The sequence below is a fragment of the Vicugna pacos genome, chromosome 9 (assembly GCF_048564905.1).
Source record: "Vicugna pacos chromosome 9, VicPac4, whole genome shotgun sequence".
Taxonomy (NCBI): Eukaryota; Metazoa; Chordata; class Mammalia; order Artiodactyla; family Camelidae; genus Vicugna; species Vicugna pacos.
The window spans coordinates 49971242-49987744 of NC_132995.1; the positions used below are offsets into that span (position 1 = coordinate 49971242).

The following is a 16503-nucleotide window of genomic DNA, read 5'->3' on the forward strand; positions in this document are numbered from 1 at the left end:
TGGGACCAACCGTAGATCCGGTGGGAGGCAAGACCTTCCCAGATTCACCATTTAAGATGAGCTTTGCAGTATGCAAAGGAGGCAGCTAAACACTTTCTTGGTTTAAGCATGGGCAAAGCCTTTACATCAGGAAGGAAGTTGACGTGTTTCAGGAGATGAGAAAAGCCAGGGGTCTGGAGCATGGGGAATAAGTAGAAAGTGGTAGAAAATGAGATCTGGGCCAGACCCTACCTTGTTGGACCTGGGAAACATCAGAACTTTATTCTAATTGTATAGCTGGAAAAGACTGAGAGGCCTTAAGAAGTACAGCCGTAGGCTGACACCAGTGCATCTGGACTGGAGAATTCCTAGTCCCCAGGGCCTTGTTGAAGTTTGGGAGGGTGGGAGCCCAGAAGAAATGACTTGACTGATGAATGACTTGCTTTGGAGAGGGACTGCAGAGAAGATGCTGGAATTTTCGTGCATTTCGTCATTGGCCATTTTGAAAACTAACCTCCAACCCCCTGCCGACGTGTTTTACCGTTTCGGCCAACGTGACGTGACTCCTTGCCTTTGCTATTTATGTCCCTCTTTCCCTGAATGGCCTGCGCCTCCTCTCCCCTGCTCACCATCCCCCTGACAAACTCATGTGATCCAGTCCTTATGTTTCAAGGCTTCCATCCTATGCCGTTTCCTGTATGAAACCTTCTGATTTCATTGATCTGATGGGATGGGTTTGTGTGCCCCTCCTGTAGCACGTTGTTGTACATACAGTGTTTTACACACTTTCATAGATGCACATGCAACTTTTTGTTTCAATCATTTTCTCTGTCAATAGACTATGATGTCTTTTTAGGGAAAGGATTCTTATGAATCTCAGTTATGTGCTTTTCAGAGCCAGAGACAAAATAAATGCTCAATAAATTCTTTTTGAATGAATGAACGACTGTATTGGATTTGTGTCAGGCTCTCTGTTGGAATCTGGGGATAAAATTGTGAACAAAGAGGCGCAGATGCCATCCTTGTGAGTCTCAGGTCACACAGAAAAGACATCATTAAGCAATAAAAGCACAATAAATATCTAATCAACAATTGTTTTAAGTATGATTAAAGCAAACACTATGGTGCCAGAAGAAGCTATAACCAGCACAGATGTTGGAATGTCACCATCCAGGGTTACACATCTTCTTTCAGTCTACCCAGCCACTGTGACTGACCACCTCTGTGGTATGCACTGTCCAGAGCACTAGAGGGAAGGTTGAACAACATAAAATCCCTGCCCCCGAGAAGCTTGTATTCCACTGGGGATGGGCGTGAGGAACTAACACCATTTGCTGACTGAATATGGGTGTCGGGGAAAGAAAGGCATTAGAGGACTCTAAACTTCCTTCCCTGAACAACGGGAAACTAAAATGATTATTTACTGAAATGAAGGAGAATAAGGAAGGAGCCGGTTTGGATGGGGGACTTGAGCTTTGATTTTAAAGGTATTACGTGATGTTTATTAGACAGCTCGGGATGCTGGAAAAGTAGTTGAATTTGAGATTGAGGATTTGAGACTTGGGCTAGATGTTTGGGCTAGAGAGCCTCCCAGTCATGGGACTGGATGCCATCACCTAGGGACGAAGGGTAGACGGAGAAGAAATGAGTTCTGATGACCGAGCCCTGGATAACTCCAGTGCTTAGAGATGATCAAGACTGGAAGAGACCAGGAGGGGATACTGAGACTGAGGGCCTAAGAGAAGATTCCTGAAGTCAAATGAAGACAGTGGAAATGATCAATGATAAAATATAGATGTAGGTGGAGTAAGGTGGGGAATAGAGATTTTTCCATGTATTTGGCAATGTGGAGGCCATGGGTTGTCATGATAACAGCTAGACAGAAATGGTGGGCACTGATGTCCAGTTGTAACAGATTCAAGACAGAATGAGAAGACGAGAAGGGGAGACCACAAGCAGAGCACAGCCATGGGTCCATCGACAGAGAGAGATGTAGTGTTGAAACACTTTTTGAAGTTGGAAGGTAATGTATGTTTGCATGCTGGTGAGCATGGTCCAGCAGAGAAAGAACACATGATGATGCAGGAAAGAAAGAGCATGTCTTGAGGAAGGTGAGCCCTGGTGACTTTCTGAGCTCTGATTCTTGTCTCCTCCTTGTGAAATTGCTTCTGATGCTCCACCGCCTTTGAGTGATGACAGGTGAAGTGAGTATGGGCTTCACAAGGAACTTTCTGACTTGGAAGTCAAAGACTCCAGAGCAGCTTCCTAAAGATCTTGTGTTAATGTTGGCCATCAGATAAGCACATGCTGGTAAGGTTCTCAGACTTTTCTTTTTCATTTGGTCTACGACCAACCTCAGACTTTGAGGTAGAAAAATCCATTGGATCTCTGGGCACAGAATAGATGCATAAGCAATAGGTGTAAGTGATCTTTGAATAAATAAATGAATGAATGAACATAGTCCCATCCAGTACAGGGAGACTTAGGGATGGGTATCAACCTTCCAGCTGGTAAGAGGTTGAACTACAAAAGTTCTGAGTGGGCTCTGTAGGTCTGGTGGATTTGAGACTGTATCTTCATGGTCATCTTAGTCAAGAAGGGTCAAAGAGGTACCAAGTCATATACAGAAGCTTAGGAATGTTGCATCGGGAGATCTCTAAGATGTCACTGTCAGTTTCATAATCTAAGCCTTTCTAGTCCATCCTGTCTGATGCGAGCACACGAGAACTTGAAGTGAGAAGAGTCAGATTGGCTTGAGGTTGAAAAAGAGCCGTCTACACCCCTCTTTGGATCAGACTTGTTGCCTGAGGCCAAACCAAGACATGTACTTTTGCAAGACAAAGAGTCTCCTCCTGATAAAGGCTCCCTTTACTTTCTTCATGAGTCAGTGCCATGGGCCATTGAACATGCCGGGGCAGAAACCCTCTACTTCACTGAAAAACTCACCCTCCCACATTCTGTTAACAGTGTCCTCATTTCCCACCTGTTTCTTTCTTTCTTTTTTCTTCAAAGCTCTTAAGGATAAGATGATTTGATGTCTTTTTCTCTATAGATACCACACGTCCTAGTTGAGGAGCAGGGGAAAGAAGTTCAACAAATCTGGAATCTTTAATTCTAAAGAAAATTGTAAATTAAGTTATTTTAGACTTTAAAATGATAATGATGTTTATGTTAGCAGAACTAAATGAGCCCTGGGAGAGAGATGGAGGAAAAAATAATTTCCTAAGATACTGGTCCAAAGTCTGACAAACTCCTCCCCATCTTGTTTCTTATCCTGAAGGAAGATCAGTATGATGGTCTAAATGTTAATATCTAAGAGAGATGGGAGTGGGTTCTGGCTGCAGTGTGCAAACTGAGGCCCCCTGGGTGGGGAAGGTAGGCAAGGGCAGACCATGGATTATTGCAGAAAAAAAACATGATTTACTGTCACCATAGACAATAGGCAGCTCTCAACCACTGAGACACTCTGTCATGTGATTCTCCCTTTAAGCTGAAAACAATGCCTGTCAGTGGTCCACTTTGTGACATTGTCACCTGACGCAGGCTAATAGTCAAAAGGTGGGAGTCGGCCTGATCATCTTCCCTTCTTCCATATCTCCCCCCTTTCTTCATTCCTTCTCTCCTTTCTCTTCTTCCTCACTCCATTTCTTTTACCGGAGGCTGAGAGCTGTTAGGATGTTGGCCAATGTGTACCCAACGCCCGGAAATCCCTAGATTCACGTGCGTGTGCTTATTGTCTTTCAGTTGGAGGGGTCATGGAGACGCAGACTCACTGTGAGCTCTGAGGCAGGACCACATGACAATCAGAAACACCTCCCTTGGTCTTAGAGTCGAGTTCAAATCCTAACTCAGCAGTTTAAACTCTTTAAGCTGTAGTCTCCCAAACTCTAGCAAGACAAAAATTGTCACATCTCTTTTGTGGAATGGTGAAATGGATTAAATAACATCATCCCTAATAGTGTCCAAAGCAGGTTCACCTCGAAGCGAATGACCCTTCAGCCTTGATGGCTTTCTCTTGCACAGGCTCCTTCCAAGAACCTGGGAGTGCTGAATGTTTGCAGTATTTGAAAACTTCTTCAGATTTGTGATGTGGAATCTCTTCATTCTAAATACTCACCTTTGTATCTAATTTCTACTTATAATGTTGTTTACTTTTTCTTAAAGAAAGTCCCGAACTTACACAAGCTCCAGGCTCTAGAACGTGTTCGGCTCAGGACCTGGCATGCGGACATAACTCACTGAATGGTAGGTGACAGCAATTTCATTTAATTATTTTGGAGCTTTTGGGGGATTTTTCATGTTAATAAGTTAAAACTCATGGTGGCAACGAAAATAAAAGACTATATATCCTAAGTATTGTTAGTGACAGCGTTTTAAAATAGGATAATATGATCACCACTTCTACAGGAAGGCAAATAACTGGTGAACTTTTTATTGGATATTCACTCTGGTGACTTGTGGCTAGAGTCACAGAATTTCCCTAAAGGCCCCAAAATGAAGCTAGATAACTATGATGTGAATTGGTAGGGGGAGAAACGAGAAAGGGGTGTTAGTCATGAGTGTCTGCTTGGTTTTTTTCTTGCATCGATCAATCTATCTGGACTTTTTCATTAATAACACACACCCTTTCAACAAGTTTCCAAGGGGCTCGGTGGCACAGCTGGAGGCTGAGAGGCTGTCAACTGTCCCACTCGCCTCTCTACTGTGGTCTCATTTTTCTGCAGTGTTGAACTCTGGAGATAACACTGGTAAAAAAAAATGTGAATACTTCAGCGTGCATTAGAATGCTCTTTGTTTAAATTCACTCCCACTCCATTTCTCTGCAAAGGAGCCTGGGGAGGAGGAAGGCGTGAGCCAAGGGCAACAGCCACGCTGCATACTTAAAATTCCATCAGTTCGATTTCTTTAATTCAATATGGTCATTTTTAATCTTGCTCTGTTTGATAAATACCTGCATTTCAAGTAATTGTTAAGATTGTGTCTGTTTTTATTAGAACTTATTTGTCATTATTTGACAGTCGTTTTTAACCACATTTGTCATGTGCTTGGTTTCCTTGGTGAATGCTGATGGCTTCTGGAATAGAAGTTTCTGAAGCCCCCATTCATTCCTTGAACACACACAGTATGCCCACCACCCAGGACACCATTTTTCTCATCATTCAAAAAGAAGACAATGAATACCAAAAATGCGTAGGAGGTTTATCTTCAGACACAGAAACTAGAATTGTCAGGAAGTTTTAGGAATTCTGTGGACAGATTTCTGTGCAGGCAATTCAAGTGACTGTGTAGTCGGGGAGTTTAGACATCCTGGCACTTTGAACACAGTACGTTGACTGGTTTAGATTCAAAGTTGTCCGTTGGCTGGCTTCAGTTTGAATCCTTAGCCCTGTGGGAAACTTCACCCAGCCAAGTCATGTCACTGACCAAACAGCCATCTGTCTGTTCATTCAGCAAATATTTAGTTATTTACTGTATCCATTCATGCTGCAGATATTTATTCATTCATTAGATGTTTATTCATCCATTTACTTAATAAATGATTGTGTTTTTCAATGGACGTTTGTTAGATTCTGACTGTATGTAAGACACGGGGATGGGCCACCTTGACAGCTGCACTGTTCTCCCTATGGGCCTATAAACCCAGGAAAGTCCTCTTTGTCCTCATATCATTAATTCTGCCACATGGTCTTGTAGCCTCTGTGAGGTAGGAGAATGGGAGCAGGCAAAGGCTCTAGACCATGGTGGGTGTCTTTGTTACTTTCTCTGCCTTCCAATGAAAGTGCATTTATATACACAAAGCTTGATACTAGGTGTTCAAAATAGAAGACATCGCCTGTGCAAAATCTCATAGTTCAGAGGCAGGCAAAGTTCTCTGGAAACCCAAACTTGATTGTGGGAAGGAGGTGGGGATGGAGAAGAATGAATGAATGAATGAATGATGCTATATTTGGGAACCCGACATCTGCGCCTAGCCGGGCAGAGAAGACACCTGGGAATAAACAGAATTTCCTCAAGCTCACTCAGGCTGCAGACGCTGAATCCCCCACCAACGCAGGACTTAATTATCAAAAGAAGTGAGTGAGCATTTTCTCACCCTGTCTGTGAGTAGCTTGGGCTGAGTTCTGACCTGTGGCAGCCCTCACCTATCATCCCTATGGGCCTGCCTGGCTGGATAGCAGCCCTAAGTCTAGGGGTGGTCATGTACATCCAGAGTCTAAAACAAGGAGACATGACTGGTAGGTTGGGGTGTGCATTTGACAAGTGGCAATTATAATACTCAGACCCCTCCGAACACTTTCCCTCTCCCAAGCAGCTTATAATTAGGGACAGATAATCATGAGCTTAGCAACTTCTAAAGGAGCACCTTTGCAAACTAGGCCCAGCAACATCTGTTAACGATTTTGGACAAAAGATCAGGATGCAATCTGCTCTAACTTGCTGCTCTTAAGGCAGGCAGTATTAGAACAAGGTGATCATTTAAATGCCCACAACTTAATTTCTCACGCTATATGAGTGACACCAGGCCATACTGGAAAGGATGTGAAGGTTGAAATCAGAAAGAAAATACTAGATTTCCGGTCCAAGTTCTGCCATTGATAACTGTATAAGCCTGAACAACTTCCTCAAGATCTCTGACTCTCAGTTTCCTTATCTGTAAAATGGGGAGATCAAGTCCCCATGGTGAGGTTATTAGGAAGTTAACATAATGCCTGTAATGTACCTGGGGTGGTGACTACAAATTACAGATAGTAAATGACAATTAGTATTACTTAGAATAGTAAAACACCCTATCATTTTTCAAAAACATAAACATAGATTTCCAAATCCATATTTTTTGCAAACTTATCATGGCCTGCACAATTATCCAGTTCTTGATAAAAACCACTTATTTTATTTGAAAGTTTCTTATGTTAAAGTTAAAAAAAAGGACATAGAATCTTCATTTTGGAAGAAAACCCTTCATTCAGATAATTTAGCATTTCAAAAAGAACATAAAATCATTTCCCAGTTTGATCTGGAGTTTAGCGCCAGTTAATTTCTCTTTGTTCCTCTCCCTGGTTGTGCTAATGTCCTCTTTGTGTGTGTATATTTGTCCAATGCAATCTAAGAAACAATCACCTTAATTGATCGGGCGTTAACCTCTAACAGCTTAAGACGTCGACTTTTTATCTAACGCTCAATCCTCGCGGCAGATGTGATTCCCTGGAGTCCTTACATCTTTGTCACCATCACCGGTGGTTCCTTCTCAGGAAAGCATTTCAGTAAATAATGCTGCAGCAAACAAAACAGACCATTTACCCGAGAGGCCCCGCCGTTGTGGAACAGCCCGGTGCTGGTCTTGCGCTTTGCCCGGTGGTGCACATAATGATGAATTTCATACAGGTGTCACCCTTTTCAAGACCCTGGCAAGGACTGATGGTTTACAGTAGGCTGATCCATCATCCAGGGCAGGTGGCACCCTATTGGAATTTCAGAAATCTGTTCCCAATCACATTCACTGTTGGGTGACTCGGTAACGACCCTATTTGTGGTGCGTTACTGAAAATCAATGTGCCGCATTCAAGGTCAATGTACTGTTGGAAAACTCTTTAAGCGCTGATGGATGGATTGTGCTCATTCGGAATAAATGTGAGAAAAAAAGTGACAGCTGAGCATCCAACAGTCACACCGATTTTCAAACACAGACTTCCTCCTTTAGCAGGCAGTGGGATTCCCAGAGGGGTGACATCACCCATTTCCTCTGACTCTCAGTTTTGGGGCTGTGTCTGCATTTTTAGTGTGTCTTTCCTCACACAATTAAAGCATCAACATCCAGAATCACTGTGGATATTTTATCAACCCAGTGCTTCAAAATGCCTCCAAGTCAATTTGGAATCAAAGAATCCAACAGGAGCATGGTTACCAAAGGGGAAAGGTGGGGAGTGGGGATAAATTAGGAGTTTGGAATTAGCAGATAAAAACTATTATATATAAAATAGATGAACAACAAGGTCCTACTCTCTAGCACAGGGAACTATATTCAATATCTTGTAATAACCAATACTGAAAAAGCATATGAAAAATAATATGTGTATCTATATATGTGACCGAATCACTAAATTGTACACCAGAAACTAACACAACATTGTAAATCAACTATACTTCAATAAAAAAGAAGCAAAAAAAAGAATTCAATAGGAGCAGTCAGGGCAAAGCACAATGCAGATTAGTTAAAGCATATATATTTAGAAAAATTATTTGGAAAATGGCCAAAGATAAGACACTCATTCATTAGTTTATGTCATAAACATGAAAATCTTCAAAATGTGCCATGCAGTGAATGAGGGGTCAGGGACGTAAAGACGGACAGGTACCCTCTCTCCACTCCACAAGGTCTTAGTCAAGGAAGAGAGATGGAGGTACAACCAAGTTATTAAATGCAACGAGATGGATGCGTGTGCACAGGTGTATGCAGAGCGAGGTGGGTGTACAATGATGTAACAAGAGAAAGGCACACAGGAGGAAGTGGCCAGTTCTCCCTGGGACCATGTATCAACCAGAATGGCTGTGATTAACACTTAGGAAAATGAAAAAGCAAGTCAACGGCGTTTGCTCAGTGAATTCTGGTTTCCAGGTTATTTAAATACTTAAAGAAAATAGGCCCCCAAAGTGGCAAAGTAGCTTTTGACAGTAATAGACACGCAGGGTATAAAACAGATCACATTTTATCACCATAGCACTTCCCTCCTGATGACCTATTTATCAGCCAAGCAGGGAGAATGGCGACCAAGGTTCTCAGGGTCCTCAGCGTTTCCCAGTGCAAGTCAGAAGCCTTTCCTGGAGAAAATCAGAACATAAATTCTTTGTCTTCTGGGTGGAAAGTAATTATTTACCTAAAGTTTCTCACTTTTCTTTTCTTTTTTGGTTACTGTAATTATTAGCTTACAAAAATATGATTTATTGTCTATGGAATACATAGAGGCAGAGATTTGGCAGTGATCTGGGGACCATCTAGAAATGGTCCATATAAACAAAATGGTGATACCAAAGACACCAACAGTAGACGAAATGGTACAGATATTTCTTGATTCTCAGTAATCGAGTTGGGTCAACCTAATAATAGGTTTCCAGGTTTTTCTTCCCTTCATAGGCAGTGACTGAGTCACCTGTGATCTCCAGCACTTGGTACAGAACCTACTCAGTCAAGAGCTATGAATGAATGAGTGAGTGAGTGAGTAGATGAATTAGATAGGTTGGTTAGCTATGAGGGAGACAACTGTATTCTTCTGTTGTATGGAAATTGCCCTTAACATTCATTTGCTTAAAAGGCCTTTTTGTGTGCTCAAAGATTTCTTTATCCAACACTCCAACCTACATCAAGTATTCTGCCTGGTGACATTATTTCTCTGGAATGCTCCAGAAATCCCATCTCCTAGTTGGGTGGATTATGTAACCATTGATAGTTTTGCTCTTTCTACAAACTGCAGTTCACCAGATTCCTTTCTTTATTTGAAAATCGAGTTACACCTGGATTCCAAGTCAGTCCTATTCCAGCTTCCACTCACGCATTTGTTATTCAAGCAGGTGTGAGCACATACAGTGTGCCAAGAAGGACGCCAGGCACTGGGGGTCAATGAAACCTCAGACAAGACCCCTGCACCGAAGTTACGATCTAGTTTGCAGGGGTTGAGAGGTGGGTGACTGGACATATAAATAGATCATTTAAAATACAACAGAATACTAAATATAGCAAAGAAACTGAGGGAACACAGGAGGTGGAGTATGGGAGAGGAGAGAGAAATTGGGGATGATTTCCTGTTCAATTTAATACTACAGCTGAGCCTGGGCAGCTGAAGAAAAGAGACACTCCAGGTGGGGATGAGAAATGGAGTTTTCCAGGCACGGAAACCCCATTTACAGGATGGAGAAGACAGAAAATTGTATGCTGCACTTGAGAAAAGGGAACTAGTTCAGTTGGGTAAATACTGGCATGGAGGGGAAGGAAGAAAGGCTATGTGGATAACCAGAACTTGATCATAAAGAGTTTAAACTGCAGACAATAGGGGGGCCATTGACCACTGTATCTTTCTACAGTGCTATAAAACCTACATACAGAAAGATGCACAGAAAAATGAGCACGTCCATGTTACATCTCCTAGATCAAAAGGCAGGCTATGACCAGCACTGAGAAGCTCTACCCCCCACCCCCGCATCACCAAGCCCACTTCTAGTTACTTCCTCACCAAGGAGAACCACTACCCTTATTTCTAATGCACAGGTTAGCTTTTCAGTTTTGTATAGTAGGTGTTTTTACTCAGTGTTATGTCGGTTAGATTCATCATATTGCTCTGTATAGTTTGCAGGTCATTTTTTTCCATTGCTGTATAGTGTTCAATTACATGTATATACCATAATTTTTTTCTAATACATTCTACTGTTGATGGACATCTTTATGTCACTTGAGTTTTGGAGCTAGGACAAATAACGCTGCCATGAACATTCCAATATACACCTTTTGGTGAATATGTGTACACACGTTCGCAGATTGTACACCCAAGGCTGCTGAGTTTTAGTAGATTATGCCAAACCGGTTTTCTAGTTGTGGTTGTTCCGATGCACTCTTCAATCAGCTGTTCTGCATCCTCAGTACAACAACTAAGATTTTTTTGTTAATCCAATTACTGTGTAGATTTTCAACTAGACTGTAAGTTTCATGAGGCGAAGAACCACATGTGCCTTTTTTTTTAAACCACTGCATCTCTAGTGGCTAGTATGATGCCTGCCACATGGTAAGAGGCACACGCACGCGTGCACACACGTGCAAACACACCACCTGCCTCAGCAAATATACAAATATGTAGGTTCTAGACACTTTCTCAGAGTAGGATACTTGTCTTAGATTTTTCTGTTTAGGCAAAATCAGTACAGTATTCTGAATTACTGAATCTATTATTGTGGATGAAAATGGAGAGTTAGTGAGACAGTATATTAATTTCCACGTTGTGTCAAAATACTCACTGAATTGGCAAGTCAATCCAAAAATGAGCTAATGTCATTAAGAGGAAAACTTTTCCAGATTCCAGTAATTTTTCAGTAACAAGCAATTGTCTGTGTTCTCCTTTAGAGAGGTTTTTGCATTGTCTTCCATACCGCCTATGTCTGCTTGTGTGAGTCAGTGGTAGGAAAAAGTATCAGAGGCAAAATGGAAAAGCAGGGCAGCTGTGTGTTTCACAAGGACCTGGTCGTGGGTCCACATTCACAGTCATCAATTAAGGCACTGGCTTTCGTTCTCTGATTAATTTCTACTTGGCCATTGTTGATAATGAGGTTAGAGAACTGTGTTTACACAGGGCAAAATGAAATGAAAGGCCCCGTGTACAGACAAACGTCATCATTAAAGAGCAGCAGAGGTGAGAGAGTAGCTGCATTATCTGAGACCCTGGCTTCCTCCCTGAACCCTGCTCGCCCGTGGAGAAACCTTCAGTCCTGTGATGTTAGTTGTGATGAATGATGATGACGCAAGCACAGACTTAGAAGTGGCTCAGTGACATGCCAGTTCACACCTTCCCCATCATCTACATCTGATTAGTTACCTACCGCCGTGGAGTGAATCACCCCCAAAACTTACCGGTTTAAAACTACAATGCTCATGGATTGTCTCTCATAGTTTCTATGGGTCAGGGATTTGGGAGAAGTGGGGCAGTTCTAGCTGGGGTGCTGGTTTGGGACCATCTCAAAGGCTGCTCTTATATCTGGTGCTGGGCTGGGGATTCTTGACCAGAGCGGAGCTGGAACCACTGGGGCCCCCTGGGCATCTGTCTCCATCTCTGTGCCACTCTCTCTTTGCTGACTCTCCAGCATAGCGAGTTCAGTATAGCCTGCCAGCATATGTGTTGGCTCGGGCTCCCACACTGACTCCCCAAGAGAGAGCCCCAGGTGAGTGCTATTTTGTTCTTTATTCTCTATCATCAGAAATCATGCAGCACCACATCTAGGCTCTCTCAGAATCAAGGAGAAAGAACAGAGACCCCACCTCTAGATGGGAGGTGTCAGTATTACACTTCGAGAAGAGCATATGAGATTTATATGGTCATCTTTGGAAAATATTTTCTGCCATCAGCTCATTGATGCGATGTTGGATCTTACTATCTTTCATGAAAACTTAACTGTCCTTAAATGTATCAGTATTTTTATTATCATATCCTTTAATCTTTACAACCATTGTGCGAATTCGGTATTGGTATACCCATTATACAGATCTAGATACTGAGGATGAATGAGTCTAGCAGAGATATAGGTCTACTGATAATGCACGAATATGCATCTAAAATTATATTATACGCAGCACTTTTCATTCATTTCGTGTAAATTTCAAGGTCTGTGTGAGGCCGGTGCCACAGCCTTCCCCTGGGCAAGTGAGTGACATCAGAGGGGCCTGTTGAGGCTTCTCTGATTGCATTTCCTTACCTTTTCTTTGTACCATTTAACACATTTATATGCACATTTGTTATACAAATTCTGATCATAAAAATAATGCATGCCTACTTTCCACAATTTGGAAGGTGTAAATAACTTTAAATCCAAAAATAAAAATCTCTCGTTATCCCACCAACCTAAAATGATAACTCAGATATTACTTTTTTCTTCCAGATATACTTTCACACACAGACACACAGACATTTTATACATATAATATATGCCTACATTTCAATATTAAAAATTCCCCTCATAAACTTGGCTTTTAATGGTTGTTAAATAATTCCATTGTGTATATGTAGCCCAATTTATAAAATAATTAACCTTCCTTTTTAGAAGGACAGGCGATCACAATGTAATTCTCATTATTTTATTAATTACACTTTCTTATTAAAACACTGATTCCATTTCTCAGTAAAAACCAAAGAACTTCTTCAACCTGGAATATGATCTCTCAGCCTCACGAGACTATATATTTTCTACTCATAAGCCATGGATACTGTAGCTGGAAGGGCTCATGGAAATCGTGAGCCCCAAACCCTTTACCACATACACAGAGGACAAAGGCCCCAAGAGAGGAGAGGGGCTTTCCAAGGTCAACAGCCAAATCTGAAACTTCTAGAGTCCTGATTATTGCTACAATCTTCATAAAATGAGGTGTCTTGACCATTCCTTTACTCATTCAACACTCACTGCATGTCCTGTGGGCATCAGATCCTGTATTTAAAGCAGGGAATGAAATAGATCTGCCTCCTGCCCACGGAACTTGCAGTCACCGCATCCTCTTCTTCCACTGTACAGGCCTCCCCAGAGCTTTCCGAATATACATCCTACATCTCTCTGGCTTCAGGGATTCGCTAAATCGCTCGCTGTGCAGGCTAATGTGTCAGACCATGAACGTTCCCAAAGCAGCCTTCAACCAAGGATGGTGAGCGTTGGTAGATGGACACACCAGCTTTCTTGCATCCCCCTGACTGGCAGTGGGACAGCTGTGAGCAACGTTCCACACCACCTTGAGTGGATCCCCAGTGGGTTGGAGACTCAATGGCCCCCAGAGGACCCAGCATTGTTTTCCTCATCCGGCCTCCCAGGATCACTTCCCCAGGGATAACGACAAAACCAAGGAAAATGCAACTGCAAACCGCTCTGCTCTTTGAGTACCATGACAATTTTGCGCTGATACATTTCTTGGGCAGAGAAAAAGAAAATATATACTTAATCTAGGAACTATTATCTTTTGATTTGAACTAGGAGCCATCTGCAATGAAATCCTTGTCTCAGGTTCTGCTGCTGAGGGACATCTAAACTGAGTCACACCATCACAGTGTTTACCATGCACATCCCAGAGAGGAGAAACAACAGGATGCGTCAAATAACACAGCAGGGAAACTTCCATGTCCACTGCTACACAACTAGCAAAACTTGGTGTCTAATCATACTCTCTGAACTATGCTAATCATACTGAACTCTAGTATAGTAATCACAATAGTATATTATTATCTCTTCTGGGTCTGGGGTGGATGAACTCAGCTGACAGGTTCTCACCTGGGGTCCCTTCTATTGATACAGTCAAAAGAGAGCTGAGGTTAGAGTCACCTGAAGCCTTCTCCGCTCATCTCCCAGATGTGTGAATGGGCATCTGTCTCTAAATGGAGCCTCTCCAAGTGGCTGGCGTGGGCTTCCTCACAGCACGGAGGTTTCTGGGCAGTCAGACTTTTTACATGGTGAATGCCTACTCCTCCCACCTAATCCAAGAAACAGCTAATGCAAGTGTTTTACATCAAAGGCAGGAACCTGGACACTGCCATAGTATCCCTTCCACCACATTCTATTAGATAAGGGGCCACAGAACCTGCCTGGATTCAAGGGGGTGGGTATAGACACCACCTTCCAGTGGAAGGAGTGTCAAATGATTTTATTAGCAACAGTAGTGGTGGGAGGATGCGGTGGCATACTCTGCACCAGAGATACGTAAGACAAGACCTGAAGAACATAGGAGAAAGCCAGACTGAGAGGGGAGGGGAGAGCATTTCAGGCAGAGAGGAGTATGTGTGCTAAGTGCAGAGGCTTAGTATCTCCAGGGAGTGAAAGCAAGTCAGAGAGGCTGACGGCAGCAAGCCCGAAGACACACTGGGAGGAAGCGCAAGGGCTTATCTCCCTGGGCCAGGTAGGTGATGTGAACTCCTTTAGTTTGTATTTTAATAGAAATCAGAATCATGGGATTTTGTGATCTGATTTATATGTGTTTTTTTTTAAGTCTTTCTGGTTTCATGACATTCAAAATATGAGCCTCAGACCAGTGCCAGGCTGCAAAGTTTGTTACGAGATCATGATAAGATTTGTACAGAAATAGGGCACAAGCATTCAGACACTTTCCTAGCGTCCTGACTGCTGCAACATTTAAGCACTTCTTTATCTCTTTTTGGAATTTTACAAGAATGTTGGACCATGATGCGCTGGGGGAAAAATATCTAGTCTTTTACCATAGATATTTGGTAAAGCAATTCCCTGGCTACTGTGCAGAGCAGGACGGGGGTGGGGGCTGGAAGAAGGGAGGTTATTTGGGAGACTATTATGTTGCTGACAGTGACCTGGGTTAGAGTAGTAGTTGTGAAGGTGGAGAGAAGGGACATATTTAAATGAAGTATTGAAGGTAAAACAGGCAGGACCTGAGATGGGTTGGCAGAGGGGAAGAAGGCAAGGTGGGCTTCTTGGGTGTCTCCCAGGTCTCTGATTAGACAAACAGGTTTAATGGAGATGCCACACAATGAGGCGGAGTGACTAGAAAAAGGAAAGAGCATTCAGCTTTGAATTGTTTTGTGTTTGCCATCACAACTTTTTTATTGAAACTTCTAATGGTCATTGAAAAGGAAATACATACTTAGGGCTAAGACACATTATCTTTTTATTTTAATTAAAGCCACCTACAACACAGAAACAAGTCAACGTAATTTACCTTTTTAATCAAAGAGAATTCTTTGAGAGGAGAAGAGATATAGCATCCAAATAAATGAGTTGTAATTTTCTTAATGAACTAAGTCATCATGAATCACTGGGTGGAATCACCCCTGTGCTGTGGAGCCTGTGACATTTTCAACAATGCGACGCTATTTGGTAAATATTAAAGACCATTAGAGAAAGAGGATAAGAAATGACCTTTCAATCCATATGGAGCATGTTAATTACTAAAAAGGCGGCAATCGGTTGTAAAGAATTGTTCTGCTGTCGTCACCACTGAAGCATGTGCCCGCCTTTCAGTTATGAATTATCCTTAGAAGAAATATGGATGCATGACATTTACATTTGCAATGTCATTTAGCATAAGTATGCATTCTTATTAATGCCTTTGGGTCCTACACAGTCTTAACTATGGTATATTTTTAAGCTCAAATGTATTTTCAACTTTTCTCCTGGAAACCACTGAAGGGGCAATGTAATGTAGGAAGAAAACCAGAGTGCAGACACTGGTCCCTGTCTTGAGTCATGAACTGCCACTTACCACCAGTGTGATCTGAATGAGTTTTATTTAACGCAGAATATCCCAAACTTATTTGATCACAGAGGCCTTTAAATTTCATAAGCCCTCTTGATATTCCACAGCTCTGTGGAGTCCACATCGGTGCAGTGGTTCAGAGAATGGGAATTTGGAACGTGGAGCCGGGGTTGGTGTCCCAGTTCCACCGTTTACTAAACGTGGAAATGGAAACTGCGACCATTGCTATCTTTATTTGTTAAGTGGGAATGAACCACTATATCTACCAGGACTGTTACTGTAAATAACAAGTAAAATGAGGAAAGGCATGGAAAGTGTTAGGCACAGAACTAGGCAAATAGCCCAGCTCGATATACAGCAGCTATGTTTTAGTTTTTTTGTATCCTCCATGCCTGGCACATGATAAACGTTCATGGTCTGTCAAATTCCTTCTAGGAAGATAATATGGGAGTTAAGAGACCAGCATCAGCATCATTGGCATAGTTGAGACAAAAATCCAAGTCTCCTGAGGCCTATTTCTGAATCCATTTCACTCTGAAGCATGGTTTCTCCATGCCGGAAGGGGTATGTGTGTA

At 42.3% G+C, this 16503-nt stretch overlaps 1 long non-coding RNA gene across 4 annotated transcripts in view; it reads right to left on the minus strand.

Annotated features, from left to right (window-relative positions):
• LOC116281945 (uncharacterized) overlaps positions 1 to 16503 on the minus strand; it is a 522270-nt gene that overhangs the window by 65338 nt on the left and 440429 nt on the right. The window contains exon 7 of one of the 4 annotated variants that reach the window (XR_012076307.1): positions 8669 to 8796. The exons of the other annotated variants lie outside the window; for them this stretch is intronic. This is a non-coding gene — a long non-coding RNA (uncharacterized lncRNA). Of the gene's footprint in view, positions 1 to 8668; positions 8797 to 16503 lie in introns of those variants that run through there. 4 annotated transcript variants of the gene reach the window in all.